Source organism: Arachis hypogaea, chromosome 7 (genome assembly GCF_003086295.3).
Source record: "Arachis hypogaea cultivar Tifrunner chromosome 7, arahy.Tifrunner.gnm2.J5K5, whole genome shotgun sequence".
NCBI lineage: Eukaryota > Viridiplantae > Streptophyta > Magnoliopsida > Fabales > Fabaceae > Arachis > Arachis hypogaea.
The window spans coordinates 33933773-33950786 of NC_092042.1; the positions used below are offsets into that span (position 1 = coordinate 33933773).

A 17014-nucleotide genomic window follows, 5' to 3' on the forward strand; every position below is an offset into this window, starting at 1 on the left:
GCGACCTCTCAAGAAAGGCGTTGATCACATACAGCCTGCCATAGAAGAAATCATTTACAGTTGGAGGAAACAGTAAAACCAAATTGATCCATAAGAACAAAGCATCTCCGAAGCCTTAACCATCTTCTTATCATTGTTTTCACCATCAACTAAGTAACGTTTTATTTATTTTCTTTTTATGCGTTTAAACAATCAAACAACTTTTCTATCCGCCTGACAAAGATATACAAGATAACCATAGCTTGCTTCAAATCACAATCCTCGTGGGATCGATCCTAACTCACTCAGGTATTATTTGGATGACCTAGTGCACTTGCTGGTTCAGTTGTGTGAAGTTTAATTCCGCACACCAAGTTTTTGGCACCGTTGTCGGGGATTGTACGAGTTTAGACAACTAACAGATTGTCTTGTTGTTTAGGTTAGCTATTGTTTTTAATTTTGTCAGAGTCTTTTATTTTTCTTTTTCCGAAAAAAATTAAAAAAAATTCAAAAACATTTTCTTTACTTTATTATTCTTGATCTTTTGTTTGAGTCTTTGTTCTTGTTCTTGTCTGAGTCTTTTTTGAATTTCTTGAATCTTTTTCAAAAAAATTTTAAAAATAGTGTCTTTTATTTGAATCTTGTGTCAATCTTTAAGTTTGGTGTCTTCTTGTGTCTTTTTTTTAAAGTTTTCGAAATTGGTATTTTTGGTTTTCAAAATTTTTAAGTTTGGTGTCCTTTGTATGTTCTTGTTTTCTTTTAATTCTTTGAGTTTTGTTCATGGTGTTCTTCTTGATCTTCAAAGTGTTCTTGTTTTTTCTCCTTGCTTTGATCTTAAAATTTTTAAATTTGGTTTCTCTTTGTAATTTTCTTTGCAATTTTCGAATTCTAGGTGTTTTAGATCTAAAAATTTTAAGTTTGGTGTCTTTTTGTTTGTTTTTCTCTTTCTTCATTAATTCAAAAAAAATATATCTTTCCTATCTTTTTGCTTTAATTTTCGAAAATTATAACAAATTTTTCAAATTTTAATTTCAAAATCATTATCTTATCATATCTTAGTTTTAAATTTCAAATTCAAATCTTTTCAAAAATCATATCTTTTTCAAATTACTATCTTATCTTTCTTTAAAAATTCAAAAAACTTATCTTATCTTATTTCAAATTCAAATTTTAAAATTCAATTTCAAAATTTAAAATTTAAAATTTAAAATGTTATCTTTTTCAAATCTTTTCAAATTCTTATCTTATCTTTTCTAATTTCAAATTCTAAATTCAAATTTTTTTCATATCTTTTCAATTTCTATTTTATCTTTTCTAATTTTAAATTTTAAATTCAAATCTTTTATAATTTTAAATTTTAAATTCAAATCTTTTCTAATCTTCTATCTTATCTTGTTTTCAAATCTTTCTTAATTAGTTACTTGTTTTCTCTTTCTTCTTTTGCAAAACTTCCTAACTAATTCATCTCTCTTCTAATTTTTGAAAATATCTTCTCTATTTCTCTCTCTTCTTTTTCAAAAATTCATCATGTAATTTTCAAAACTTTTTAGTTAATTAGCTTTAATTTTCGAAATTAATTAAAAAATAAAAAAACAAAAATATTTTCTCTTTTTACTTCTAATTTTCGAATTCTTCTCTCCTCATAGCCGAATTCTTTCTCTCTTCTTTCTATTATTAATCTTCTTTCTTCTTCACATCTCGCAAGGAGTGCTCTGTTCTTGAACATAGAGCTCCCATTCTTCTTCTTTCTTGTCTTCTTTTTCTTGTTTATGACCAGGAACATAGATAAAGAACATCTCTTTAATCCTGACCCTGAATCTAAGAAAACTCTAAAGAGGCATTTACAACAAGCTAACGCACAACACTCTAGAAGAAATCTCTCGGAAAATTTTGAACAAGAAGCTGAAGACATGGCAAACGATGCTAATAATAGAGGAGATGCAAGAAAGGTTCTTGGCGACTACACCATACCAACCTCTGATTTCTATGGAAGAAGTAGCTTTATACTTTCCATTAGAGCTAACAATTTTGAGCTTAAGCCTCAATCAGTCTCTCTTTTGCAACAGAATTACAAGTTCCATGGACTTCCACTAGAAGATCTACACCAATTCTTGTTAGAATTCTTATAAATCTGTGACATTGTTAAGACCAATGGAGTGTACCCTGAGGTCTACAGACTTATGCTCTTTCCCTTTGCTGTTAGAGACAGAGCTAAAATATGGTTGGATTCTCAACCTAAAAAAAGTTAGACTCCTGGAAAACGTTTATCAATGCTTTCGTGGCCAAATTCTTTCGTCCTCAAAAGATGAGCAAAATCAGAGTGGAAGTTCAAACCTTCAGACAAAGAGAAGGTGAATCCCTCTATGAAACTTGAGAAAGATACAAGCAATTCATCAGGAGATGTCCTCCTGACATGCTTTCAGAATGGTGTATCCTAGGTATTTTCTATGATGGTCTGTTTGAGATGTCCAAAACATCATTGCACAACTCTGCAGGTGGATCACTCCACTTGAAGAAAACACCTGTAGAAGCAAGAGAACTCATTGAGATGGTTACAAACAATTAATTCATGTACACCTCTAAGAGAAATCCTGTGAACAATGGGGTTCCTCAAAAGAAAGGAGTTCTTGAAGTAGACACTCTGAATGCCATATTGGCTCAGAACAAGATCTTGACCCAGTAGGTCAATATGATATCTCAGCATTTTACTAGAATGCAAGCTGCAACTGGCAGCACTCAAGAAGCTTCCTCTGAAGTAGAAGCTTATATTCCTGACTAATCCAACATGGAAGAGGTGAATTACATGAAAGAATCTTATGGAAACACCTACAATCCCTTATGGAGGAACCATCCTAACCTTTTATGGAAGGATCAATAGAAGCCTCAGCAAGGCTTCAATAATAATCAAGGTGGAAGAACCGAGAATAGGTTCAACAACAGGCCATCATTCCCATATTTTCAAGGGAATATGGAGACTCTTAAGCAGAGCCTTTCTGACTTGGTAACTATAGTCTCCAACCTCTCTAAGACCACTCACAGTTTCATAACTGAAACAAGATCCTCTATTAGAATTTTGGAGGTACAAGTTGGTCAGCTGAGCAAGAGAATCCCTAAGACTCCTCCTAACAATATTCCTAGTAATACTGAAGTGAACCCAAGAGAAGCGTGTAAGGCCATCACCACAGAGGATGAGGCCGAACCTGGAAAAACTCAGATGGCATTGAACGCTAGTGAGGAATACCTCACTGGGCGTTCAATGCCCAAACAGGCATTAAAGCTGGCCTTAAACACCAGTGAGGAAGCCCTCACTAGGCATTCAACGCCCAAACTGGCAGGGAATCTGGCGTTGAATGCCATTAAGAAAAGTGTTACTGGGCATTCAACGCCTAACTTGGTAAAGGAACTAGCGTTGAACGCCAGTGAAGGGATGCATGATGGCCATTCAACGCCCAAAGAACCACCAGAACTGGCGTTGAATGCCAGTAATAGCTTACCTACTAAGTGTTCAGCACCCACTAAAGAAATTCCTATCCAAGAATTAAAGGAAGCTAAGGCTTATGTAGAGACCATAGAGGTTCCCTTGCATGCACTCCTGCAGTACATGAGTTCTGATGAATACTCATCCTTTGATGAGGATGAGGACACTAGGGAAGAGCAAGTTGCTCGGTACCTAGGAGCTCTCATAAAGCTGAATGCTAAGTTATTTGGTACTAAACCTTTGAAGGAAGAGCCTCCAATGCTTACAAAAGTATTCAATGCTTTGGTACAGTAGAAGCTACCTCAGAAGCTTCTGGATCCCGGACGCTTCCTATTTCTTTGAACCATAGGCACCATGACTTTTGATAAGGCTCTGTGTGACCTAGGTTCAAGTATAAACCTCATGTCACTCTCTATTATAAAGAAGCTGGGAATCTTTGAGGTACAAGCTGCAAATATCTCACTAGAGATGGTAAACAAATCAATGAAGAAAGCATATGGCTTAGTAGAGGATGTATTGGTAAAGGTTGAAGACCCGTGCATCCCTGCAAACTTCATAATCTTATATACTGGGGAAGATGGGGATGAATCCATCATCCTTGGAAGACCTTTCCTAGCCACTGCCAATGTTATCATTGACGTAGCTAAGGGAGAACTGATTTTACAACTAGGGGAGGATCATATCTTGTTCAAGATGCCTCACCCCAACTCTCCCTCTGAAAAAAGAGAGATAACTGTGTAACACTTAGTGTTCTAACTATCTCTTTCAGTGCAAAGTGATGAGCGGATAAGTTATACGCTTTTTGGCATTGTTTTTAGGTAATTTTTAGTAGGATCTAGCTACTTTTAAGGATGTTTTTATTAGTTTTTATGCAAAATTCACATTTTTGGACATTACTATGAGTTTGTGTGTTTTTCTGTGATTTCAGGTATTGTCTGGCTGAAATTGAGGGACCTGAGCAAAAATCTAATTCAGGCTAAAAAATGACTGCTGATGCTGTTGGATTCTGACCTCCCTGCACTTGAAATGAATTTTCTAGAGCTACAGAACTCCAAATAGCGCGCTCTCAACTGCTTTGGAACGTAGACATCCAGAGCTTTCCAGAAATATATAATAGTTTATACTTTGTTTGATCTTGGATGATGAAAACATGCGTTCAACGCCAGTTCCATGCTGCATTCTGGAGTAAAACGCTAGAAACACGTCACAAAGCAGAGTTAAACACCAAAAATACGTTACAACTTGGCATTTAACTCCAAGAGAAGCCTCTGCATGTGTAAAGCTCAAGCTCAGCCCAAGCACACACCAAGTGGGCCCCGGAAGTGGATTTCTGCACTTATAATTATTTTTGTAAACCCTAGTAGCTAGTTTAGTATAAATAGAACTTTTTACTATTGTATTTTCATCGGGGATTTTACATCTTGGTACCTATCTTTGAACGTGTAGTCCTTAGACCTTCATGGGGGCTGGCCATTCGGCCATGCCTAGACCATTATCACTTATGTATTTTTAACGGTGGAGTTTCTACACACCATAGATTAAGGGTGTGGAGCTCTGCTGTACCTCGAGTTTTAATGCAATACTACTATTTTCTATTCAATTCAGCTTATTCTTGTTCTAAGATATTCATTGCACTTCAACATGATGAATGTGATGATCCGTGACACTTATCATCATTCTCACCTATGAACGCGTGACTGACAACCATTTCCGTTCTACCTTAGAACGAGTGAGTATCTCTTGGATTCCTTAATCAGAATCTTCGTGGTATAAGCTAGAATTATTGGCGGCCATTCTTGAGAATCCGGAAAGTCTAAACCTTATCTGTGGTATTCTGAGTAGGATTCAAGGATTGAATGACTGTGACGAGCTTCAAACTCGCGATTGTTGGCGTAGTGACAGATGCAAAATAATCAATAGATTCTATTCCGACATGATCAAGAACCGACAGATGATTAGCTGTACTGTGACAAGAGCATTTGGACCATTTTCACTGAGAGGATGGGAAGTAGCCATTGACAATGGTGACACCCTACATACAGCTTGCCATGGAAAGGAGTATGAAGGATTGAAGGAAGGCAGTAGGAACGCAGAGATTCAACAGGAACAAAGCATCTCCAAACACTTATCTGAAATTCCCACCAATGATTTACATAAGATTTCTATCTTTATTTTATGCTTTATTTATTATTATTTTTGAAAACCATTATTATCATTTGAATATGCCTAACTGAGATTTACAAGATGACCAAAGCTTGCTTCATACCAACAATCTCCGTGGGATCGACCCTTACTCACATAAGGTTTATTACTTGGATGACCCAGTGCACTTGCTGGTTAGTTGTGCGAAGTTGTGAAGAATGTGAGTGAACCATAGTAGTGTGCACCAAGTTTTTGAAGCCATTGCTAAGAATTGTTCAAGTTATGAAAAAGAGTAAATCACAATTTTGCCTATCAAGTTTTTGACGCCGTTGCCAGGGATTGTTTGAGTTTGGCCAACTGACGGTTCATCTTGTTGCTCAGATTAGGTAATTTTCTTTTCAAAAAGTTTTCAAAAATCTTTCAAAAATTTTTTCTTTGTTTTCGTTTTTCCAAAAATTAATTTTCGAAAAATCCAAAAAATTAATAAAACCAAAAAAAATCAAAAAAATATTTTTGTGTTTCTTGTTTGAGTCTAGAGTCAATTTTCAAGTTTGGTGTCAATTGCATTTTTAAAAATTTTTTTTGCATTTTTTCGAAAATTTCATGCATGGTGTTCTTCATGATCTTCAAGTTGTTCTTGATAAGTCCTCTTGTTTGATCTTTATGTTTTCTTGTTTTGTGTCTTTTGTTGTTTTTCATATGCATTTTTGCATTCATAGTGTCTAAGCATTAAAGATTTCTAAGTTTGGTGTCTTGCATGTTTTTCTTTTCTTGAAAATTTTCAAAAATAAGTCTTGATATTCATCTTGATCTTCAAAGTGTTCTTGGTGTTCATCTTGACATTCATAGTGTTCTTGCATGCATCATTTGTTTTGATTCATAATTTTCATATTGTGAGTCATTTTTATGTTTTTCTCTCTCATCATAAAAAATTCAAAAAAATCAAAAAAATATATTTTTCTTATTTTACTCATAAATTTTGAAATCTTTGGGTTGACTTAGTCAAAATTTTTTAAAATAAGTTGTTTCTTGTTAGTCAAGTCAAGATTTCAATTTCAAAAATCTTATCTTTTCAAAATCTTTTTCAAAAATTAAATATTTTTCATTTTTCTTCTTATTTTTCGAAAATTCTAAAAATATTTTTCAAAATCCTTTTCTTATCTTTATTTCATAATTTTCGAAAACTTTACTAACAATTAATGTGATTGATTTAAAAAATTGAAGTTTGTTACTTTTTTGTTAAGAAAGGTTCAATCTTTAAATTCTAGAATCATATCTTTTAGTTTCTTGTTAGTCAAGTAATCAATTTTAATTTTAAAAATAAAATCTTTTATCAAAATAAATTTCAATCATATCTTTTTTCAAAATCAATTTCAAAAATCTTTTCTAACTTCTTATCTTTTCAAAATTGATTTTCAAATCTTTTTCAACTAACTAATTGACTTTTTGTTTTACTATTTCTTATCTTTTTCAAAACCACCTAACTACATTCCTCTCTCTAATTTCCCAAAATTACCTCCCTCTTTTTCAAAATTCTTTTTTTTAACTAATTGTTTTAAATTTTAATTTTTATTTTATTCCTTTTCTTAATTTTCGAATTTTAACTTTAATATTTTTCTTTTATTTTAGTTAATTTCGAAATTCTCTCCCTCTCATCTCTTTCTATTTATTTATTCATTTACTAACTCTTCTCTTCATCTAAAAATTCGAACCCTCTCATCTCATCTGTGTTCGAATTTTTCTCATCCCTCTTCTACTCTTCTATTCTTCTACTCACATAAAAGAATCTTTTTACTGTGGTAAAGAGGATCCCTATTATTATTTTCTATTTCCTTCTTTTTTATATGAGTAGGAGCAAGGATAAGAATATTCTTGTTGAAGCAGATCCTGAACCTGAAAGGACTCTGAAGAGGAAACTAAGAGAAGCTAAATTACAACAATCCAGAGACAACCTTACAGAAATTTTCGAAAAGGAAGAGGAGATGGCAGCCGAAAATAATAATGCAAGGAGGATGCTTGGTGATTATACCACACCTACTTCCAAATTTAATGGAAGAAGCATCTCAATCCCTATCATTGGAGCAAACAATTTTGAGCTGAAGCCTCAACTAGTTGCTCTAATGCAACAGAACTGCAAGTTTCATGGACTTCCATCAGAAGATCCCTATCAGTTTTTAACTGAGTTCTTGCAGATCTGAGACTGTTAAGACTAATGGAGTATATCCTGAAGTCTACAGACTCATGCTTTTCCCTTTTGCTGTAAGAGACAGAGCTAGAACATGGTTGGACTCACAACCTAAAGATAGCATGGACTCTTGGGATAAGCTGGTCACGGCCTTCTTGGCTAAGTTCTTTCCTCCTTAAAAGCTGAGCAAGCTTAGAGTGGATGTTCAGACCTTCAAACAAAAAGATGGTGAATCCCTCTATGAAGCTTGGGAAAGATACAAGCAGATGACTAAAAGGTGTCCTTCTGACATGCTTTCAGAGTGGACCATTTTGGATATATTCTATTATGGTCTATTTGAGTTCTCCAAGATGTCACTGGACCATTCTGCAGATGGATCCATTCACCTAAAGAAAATGCCTGCAGAAGCTCAAGAACTCATTGACATAGTTGCAAATAACCAATTCATGTACACTTCTGAGAGGAATTATGTGAGTAATGGGACACCTCAGAGGAAGGGAGTTCTTGAAATTGATGCTCCGAAAGCCATATTGGCTCAGAACAAAATGGTGACTCAGCAAGTCAACATAATTTCTCAAAGTCTGAATGGATGGCAAAATACGTCCAACAGTACTAAAGAGGCATCTTTTGAAGAAGAAGCTTATGATCCTGAGAACCATGCAATGGCAGAGGTAAATTACATGGGTGAACCCTATGGGAACACCTATAATTCTTCTTGGAGAAATCATCCAAACTTCTCATGGAAGGATCAACAAAAGCCCTAACAAGGCTTTAATAATGGTGGAAGAAACAGGCTTAGCAATAACAAGCCTTTTCCATCATCTTTTCAGCAACAGACAGAGCATTCTGAGCATAGCTCCTCTAGCTTAGCAAACATAGTCTCTGATCTGTCTAAAGCCACTTTAAGTTTCATGAGTGAAACAAGGTCATCCATCAGAGATCTGGAGGCACAAGTGGGCCAGCTGAGTAAGAAAATCACTGAAACTCCTCCTAGTACTCTCCCAAGCAATACTGAAGAGAATCCAAAAAGAGAGTGCAAGGCCATTGACATAATCAAAATGGCCGAACCTAGAGAGGAAGGGGAGGACATGAATCCCAATGAGGAAGACCTCATAGGACGTCTCCCAAACAAGAAGGAGTTCCCTATTGAGGACCTAAAGGAATTTGAGGCTCATATAGAGACCATAGAGATCCCTTTAAACCTCTTTCTACCATTCATGAGCTCTGAAAACTATTCTTCCTCTGAAGAGGATAAAGATGTAATTAGAGAGCAAGTTGCTCAATATCTAGGAGCTATCATGAAGCTGAATGCCAAGTTGTTTAGTAATGAGACTTGGAAAGATGCACCTCCCTTGCTCATTAGTGAACTAGATACATGGGTTCAGCAAACTTTACCTCAAAAAAACAAGATCCTGGTAAATTCTTAATACCTTGTACCATAGGCACCATGAACTTTGAGAAGGCTCTGTGTGACCTGGGGTCAGGCATAAATCTTATGCCACTCTCTGTAATGGAGAAACTAGGGTCTTTGAGGTATAGGCTACCACATTCTCATTAGAGATGGCAGATAAGTCAATAAGACAAGCTTATGGATTGGTAGAGGACGTGTTAGTGAAGGTTAAAGGCCTTTACATCCCTACTGATTTTATAATCTTAGACACTAGGAAGGATAAGGATGAATCCATTATTCTTGGAAGACCCTTCCTAGTCACAGCAAGAGCTGTAATTGATGTTGACAGAGGAGAATTAGTCCTTCAATTGAATGGGGACTACCTAGTGTTTAAAGCTCAAGGATCTTCCTCTGCAACCATGGAGAGGAAGCATGAAAAGCTTCTCTCAATACAGAGTCAAATAGAGCCCCCACATAAGTTTGGTGTTGGGAGGCCACAACCAAACTCTAAGTTTGGTGTTGAACCCCCACATTCAAATTCTAAGTTTGGTGTTGGGAGGTCCCAACAATGCTCTGATGATTTGTGAAGCTCCATGAGAGCTCACTGTCAAGCTATTGACATTAAAAGAAGCGCTTATTGGGAGGCAACCCAATTTTTATTTATCTATATTTTTATTGTTCTTTTATGTTTTATTAGGTTCATGATCATGTGGAGTCACAAAACAATTACTAAAATTAAAAACAAAATCAAAAACAGCAAAAGAAATAGCACACCCTGGAGGAAGAGCTTACTGGCGTTTAAACACCAGTAAGGAGCATTTGGCTGGCGTTCAACGCCAGAACAGAGCATGAATCTGGCATTGAACGCCAGAAACAAGCAGCAATCTGGCGTTTAAACGCTAGGATTGCACCCTGAGGAAAGTTGGCATTTAACGCCAGCAACAAGCATCAGGCTGGCGTTAAACGCCAGAAACATGCTACATTTGGGCGTTTAACGCCAGAAACAAGCTTTAGTCTGGCATTAAACACCAGGATTGCAGGCAGAGGGCATTTTACACTCCTAATTGGTGCAGGGATGATTCATCCTTGACACCTCAGGATCTGTGGACCCCACAAGATCACCTCAGGATCTGTGGACCCCACAGGATCCCCACCTACCTCAACTCACCTTCTCTCCTCTTCACACAATCCAATGACACTCTTCCCTAAACACCCTTCACCAATCACCTCAATCTCTCTTCCCCATCACCTTTTCACCACTCACATCCATCCACTCTTTTCCATAAACCCCACCTACCTTCAAATTTAAAATCTCTTTCCCACCCAAACCCACCCTAAATGACCGAACCCACTACCCTCTCCCTTCACTATATAAACCCCTCCATCCTTCTTCATTTTCACACAACACAACCTTCTCTTCTCCCCCTTGGCCGAAATAAACAACTCTCTCATTCTCCTCCATATCTTATTCGTCTTCTTCTATTCTTTCTTCTCTTGCTCGAGGACGAGCAACATTCTAAGTTTGGTGTGGTAAAAGCATAGCTTTTTTGTTTTTCTATAACCATTTATGGCACCTAAGGCCGGAGAAACCTCTAGAAAGATGAAAGGGAAGACAAAAGCTTCCACCTCCGAGCCATGGGAGATGGAGAGATTCATCTCAAAAGCCCATAAAGACCACTTCTATGTGGCCAAGAAGAAGGTGATCCCTGAGGTCCCTTTCATGCTCAAGAAAAATGAGTATCCGGAGATCCGACATGAGATCCAAAGAAGAGGATGGGAAGTTCTGACCAACCCCATTTAACAAGTCGGAATCTTAATGGTTCAAGAGTTCTATGCCAATGCATGGATCACTAGGAACCATGATCAAATTATGAACCTGAATCCAAAGAATTATCTTACAATGGTTCGGGGAAAATGCTTAGATTTCAGTCCGGAAAATGTAAGGTTGGCATTCAACTTGCCTATAATGCAAGAAGATGCACGCCCCTACACTAGAAGGGTCAACTTTAATCAAAGGTTAGACCAAGTCCTCATGGACATATATGTGGAAGGAGCCCAATGAAAAAGAGACTCTAAAGGCAAGCCAGTTCAATTGAGAAGACTGGACCTTAAGCCTATGGCTAGAGGATGGTTAGAATTCATCCAACGCTCCATCATCCCCACTAGCAACCGATCCGAAGTAACTATGGATCGAGTCATCATGATCCATAGCATCATGAGTGGAGAGGAAGTAGAAGTTCATGAAGTCATCTCTCTAGAACTCTACAAAGTAGCCGAAAAGCCCTCCACCTTGGCAAGGCTAGCTTTTCCTCATGTTATTTGCCATCTATACTACTCAGCTGGATTTGTCATAGAAGGAGACATCCTCATTGAAGAGGACAAGCCCATCACTAAGAAGAGGATGGAGCAAACAAGAGAGGTCATCCATGGATCTCAAGAGACGCATGAGGAAGCTCATTATCAAGAAATCCCTGAGATGCCTCAAGGGATACACTTTCCTCCAAACAACTATTGGGAACAACTCAATACTTCTCTAGAAGGATTGAGTCATGATATAAACAAAAAAAGGGTGGAACACCAAGAGCACTCCATCATTCTCCATGAGATTAGAGAAGATCAAAGAGCTATGAGGGAGGAGCAACAAAGGCAAGGAAGAGACATAGAGGAGCTCAAGGACATCATTGGTCCTTCAAGAAGAAGATGCCACCATCACTAAGGTGGACTCATTCCTTAACTTCCTTGTTCTTATCTCTCTGTTTTTCAGTTTTTAAGCTCCATGTTATCTATGTTTGTGTATTTACTACATGATCATTAGTGTTTAGTAACTATGTCTTAAGGCTATGAATAGTTCCATAAATCCTTCACCTTTCTTAAATGAAAAATATTCTAATACAAAAGAACAAGAAGTACATGAGTTTCGAATTCATCCTTGAAATTAGTTTAATTATATTAATGTGGTGACAATACTTTTTGTTTTCTGAATGAATGCTTGAACAGTGCATATTTTTTATCTTGTTGTTTATGAATGTTAAAATTGTTGGTTCTTGAAAGAATGATGAAAAAGAGAAATGTTATTGATAATCTAAAAAATCATAAAATTGATTCTTGAAGCAAGCAGAAAAAGCCAATAGCCCTTAAAACCAAAAGGCAAGGGTAAAAAGGATCCAAGGCTTTGAGCATCAATGGATAGGAGGGCCCAAGGAAATAAAATCCAGGCCTAAGCGGCTAAATCAAGCTGTCCCTAACCATGTGCTTGTGGCATGCAGGTCCAAGTGAAAAGCTTGAGACTGAGTGGTTAAAGTCGTGATCCAAAACAAAAATAGTGTGCTTAAGAGCTTTGGACACCTCTAACTGGCGACTTTAGCAAAGCTGAGTCACAATCTGAAAAGGTTCACCCAATCATGTGTCTGTGGCATTTATGTATCCGGTGGTAATACTGGAAAGCAAAGTGCTTAGGGCCACGGCCATGACTCATAAAAGTAGCTGTTTTCAAGAATCAACATACTCAACTAGGAGAATCAATAACACTATCTGAACTCTGAGTTCCTATGGATGCCAATCTTTCTAAACATCAAAGGATAAAGTGAGATGCCAAAACTGTTCAGAAGCAAAAAGCTACAAGTCCCGCTCATCTAATTAGAACTAATATTATTGATATTTTGGGATTTATAGTACATTCTCTTCTTTTTATCCTATCTGATTTTCAGTTGCTTGGGGACAAGCAACAATTTAAGTTTGGTTTTGTGATGAGCGGATAATTTATACACTTTTTGGCATTGTTTTTAGGTAGTTTTTAGTAGGATCTAGCTACTTTTAGGGATGTTTTTATTAGTTTTTATGAAAAATTCACATTTCTGGAATTTACTATGAGTTTGTGTGTTTTTCTGTGATTTCAGGTATTTTCTGGCTGAAATTGAGGGACCTGAGCAAAAATCTTATTCAGGATGAAAAAGGACTGCTGATGTTGTTGGATTCTGACCTCCTTGCACTCGAAATAGATTTTCTGGAGCTATAGAACTCCAAATTGCACGCTCTCAACTGCGTTGGAAAGTAGACAACCAGGGCTTTCCAGCAATATGTAAAGGTCCATACTTTGTTCGAGCTTAGATGACGCAAACAGGCGTTCAACGCCAGTTCCATGCTGCATTCTGGAGTAAAACGCCAGAAACACGTCACAAACCAGAGTTAAACACCAAAAACACGTTACAACTTGGCGTTTAACTCCAAGAGAAACCTCTGCACGTATAAAGCTCAAGCTCAGCCTAAGCACACACCAAGTGGGCCCCGGAAGTTAATTTCTGCACTTAGAATTATTTCTATAAACCCTAGTAGCTAGTCTAGTATAAATATAACTTTTTACTATTGTATTTTCATCGGGGATTTTACATCTTGGTATCTATCTTCGAACATGTAGTCCTTAGACCTTCATGGGGGCTAGCCATTTGGCCATGCCTGGACTATTATCACTTATGTATTTTTAACAGTGGAGTTTCTACACACCATAGATTAAGGATGTGGGGCTCTGTTGTACCTCGAGTTTTAATGCAATTACTACTATTTTCTATTCAATTCAGCTTATTCTTGTTCTAAGATATTCGTTGCACTTCAACATGATGAATGTGATGACCCGTGACACTCATAATCATTCTCACCTATGAACGCGTGACTGACAACCACTTCCATTCTACCATAGAACGAGCGAGTATCTCTTGGATTCCTTAGTCAGAATCTTCGTGGTATAAGCTAGAATTATTGGCGGCCATTCTTGAGAATCCGAAAAGTCTAAACCTTGTCTGTGGTATTCCGAGTAGGATTCAAGGATTGAATGACTATGACGAGCTTCAAACTCGCGATTTTTGGGCGTAGTGACAAACGCAAAAGAATCAATGGATTCTATTCCAACATGATCGAGAACCGACAGATGATTAGCCGTGCTGTGACAAGAGCATTTGTACCATTTTCACTGAGAGGATGGGAAGTAGCCATTGACAATGGTGATGCCCTACATACAGCTTGCCATGGAAAGGAGTATGAAGGATTGAAGGAAGGCAGTAGGAAAGCAGAGATTCAACAGGAACAAAGCATCTCCATACACTTATCTGAAATTCCCACGAATGATTTACATAAGTTTTCTATCTTTATTTTATGCTCTATTTATTATTATTTTCGAAAACCATTATTATCATTTGAATCAGCCTAACTGAGATTTACAAGATGACCATAGCTTGCTTCATACCAACAATCTCCGTGGGATCGACCCTTACTCACATAAGGTTTATTACTTGGATGACCCAGTGCACTTGCTGGTTAGTTGTGCGAAGTTGTGAAGAATGTGAGTGAACCATAGTAGTGTGCACAAGTTTTTGGAGCCATTGCTAAGAATTGTTCAAGTTATGAAAAAGAGTAAATCACAATTTTGCCTATCACAAAGCTTTACCAAGCCCCCAAACATCAATTCTAAGTTTGGTATTGGGCAGCTGATGACAAGTCTTCATATACCTATTTTTCAAGCTAATTTCACTTGTTTCATTAGTATCTATGCACTTTCTTGCATCATATGTAAGTGATTTGGAATGAAAATGCATAACTTCTTTAAATCAAATAACCACCATTAAATTGATGCTAAATCATGAGGTTTGAGCTAAAATTTATTATTTTTTTAATGAAAAATAAACCTTATGAGTTTAGAGATACTTTGATTGGTTGTTTTGGTTTCTTGTAGGTGAAGAAAGGAAGAAAAGAAGAAAAACATGGCTTAAGAAGTGTGGCCAAGAGAGGAGAAGTGTGGTGCAACATAGAAGGAGGAAGCAAACACTGCCCTCCATGAGAGAACACTGCCCTCCATGAGGAAGCAAGAAACTCGGCGTTACTTTGGTGCCAAGAAAACCAAGGAAAAAGGAGCAGCATGTGCCTCCACCAAGTTTCGAACTTGGGACTTCACCAAGTAGCAACATTGCCCTGCCATCCACAAGGGCAGGGGCAGCATTTTGTGGTGCATGGCCAGCGCACAAAATTGGCACGGGCATGAGCTTGGCGCACAACAAGCACGCACGGGCAGCAAGGCAGGCGCACCATGGCAACACTGCCCTGCCCTCCACAAGGGTAGGGCAGCATCCTGACGCAGCACACGCATGCACGAGGCTTTATCACACAATTTCCCTGCTCTGCCCTCCACAAGGGCAGGGCAGCCTCCTGGAAGCTACTTTCTCATAGGCTGAAAATTGGATTAAAAATCCAATTTAATTCATTTCTTCACCAAATCAAAAGCCCATCCAAATTCCAAAATCAAAGAATAGAAAGTGTATAAATAGGAGATAGTTTGATGTAATTAGGAGCTTCTTTTTTATTTTTTGAATTTTCACATCTTTAGACTTGATTTTTCGTTGAGAGCTTGGAACTGAGATTTTAGAGAATTGGGAAGGAGAATTGATCTCTCTTCTTCCTCATTCTTGCTTGAGCACTTTTTACTTTTCTTGTTTGAGTCTTAGGTGTGAAGAATTGAGGAATTTCTATCTCAATCTCTATTCAAGATCTCTTTGATTTTCCTACTGCATAATTGAGTTGAATTCAATTTCCTTTACTGCTTCAATCTTCAATTTCTCTTTAATTGCTTTGTGAACTTGGATCTGGGAAGGCAATTGGGATCTAGACTTTGCTATCTAGTCTCTGGAGTCCTGAGATCTAATTTTCCTTTTGGTTCTTCTGTTGAGCCACTGCTGCAATTTAATTTCTATTTTCTGTTTGATATCTAGTTGAATTCAAATCATTTCTTACTTTGATAATTATTGCAATTTAATTTCCCTTGCTTAAATTCTGAATTCCCAGTCCTCAAATCCCTTTTCCATTAGAGGAATTTATAGTTCTTGCACTTTAAGTTACTGCAATTTACATTTCTTGCACTTTAAGTTTCAGTCATTTAATTTCTTGTTATTTAAGATTCAGCACCTTTACTTTCAATTCTCTTTAATTTCTGCAATTCCTCCCTCTCCCTGTACATTATTTGCTATTTACTTACTGTTGGATACAAAATCACACAACCAATACTTGATTCGCTTGACTAAATCAACCACTGAACTAAAATTGCTCAATCCTTCAATCCCTGTGGGATCGACCTCACTCCCGTGAGTTTTATTACTTGATGCGACCTAGTACACTTGCCGGTGAGTTTTGTGTTGGATCATTTTCCACACATCAGCAGCCACCAATAAGCACTGAGAAAAAAGGTACTAAAAAGAAAGTACCTAAAGGCTGGAAGGACAAGAAAGTCCCCACTGAAGGCCTCTCACCTGGTATGAGAGTTGTCTTCTCCAAGAAACCTGTCATACCACATACAGTGAGTCGTGTCTTATCTCTAGAGCGTGTGGAACTCATTCATAAGAAGACAGAAAGAAAGTTCACTGTAAGGGGTGAAATTCTGAGCCCATATAATTCTCCGTAAGGAGCTCACCGTCAAGTTAGTGACGTTAAAGAAGCGCTTGTTGGGAGGTAACCCAACCTTATTTAGTTATTTATATTTCCTCTAATTTCTTAAGTATGTTCTTCTTTAGTTACTTCTTTAGGTTCATGATCATGTGATGCAGTCAGAATAGGGAAAGAAAGGTTCAGCAATGAAAACAGAACACTCTGGATAGAGTGTTTTACTGGCGTTGAACGCTAGCCAGGAAGCACTGGCTAGGCGTTGACGGGCAGAAAATTGCCGATTAAGAATTTAGAATGAAGTAATGTTGCAAGTACAGTTCTTAACCGACGAAAATTCTACTTATCAACTTAAAAAGGGTTGTCATAATTTAAGAATAAAATACTGGGAGTGGAATTCCCAGGTCGTCTCCCAACGAGTTGA

At 37.2% G+C, this 17014-nt stretch overlaps 2 non-coding genes across 2 annotated transcripts; both read right to left on the reverse strand.

Moving 5' to 3' along the window:
- Nucleotides 1-2290: 2290 nt before the first annotated feature.
- Nucleotides 2291-2399, reverse strand: LOC112704818 (small nucleolar RNA R71). The gene has a single exon (XR_003155424.1). It is a non-coding gene; the product is annotated as a small nucleolar RNA R71 (small nucleolar RNA).
- A 5573-nt stretch (nt 2400-7972) lies between these two features.
- On the reverse strand, nt 7973-8080 carry LOC112704706 (small nucleolar RNA R71). Its single transcript, XR_003155317.1, has one exon. It is a non-coding gene; the product is annotated as a small nucleolar RNA R71 (small nucleolar RNA).
- Between the last annotated feature and the right edge of the window lie 8934 nt (nt 8081-17014).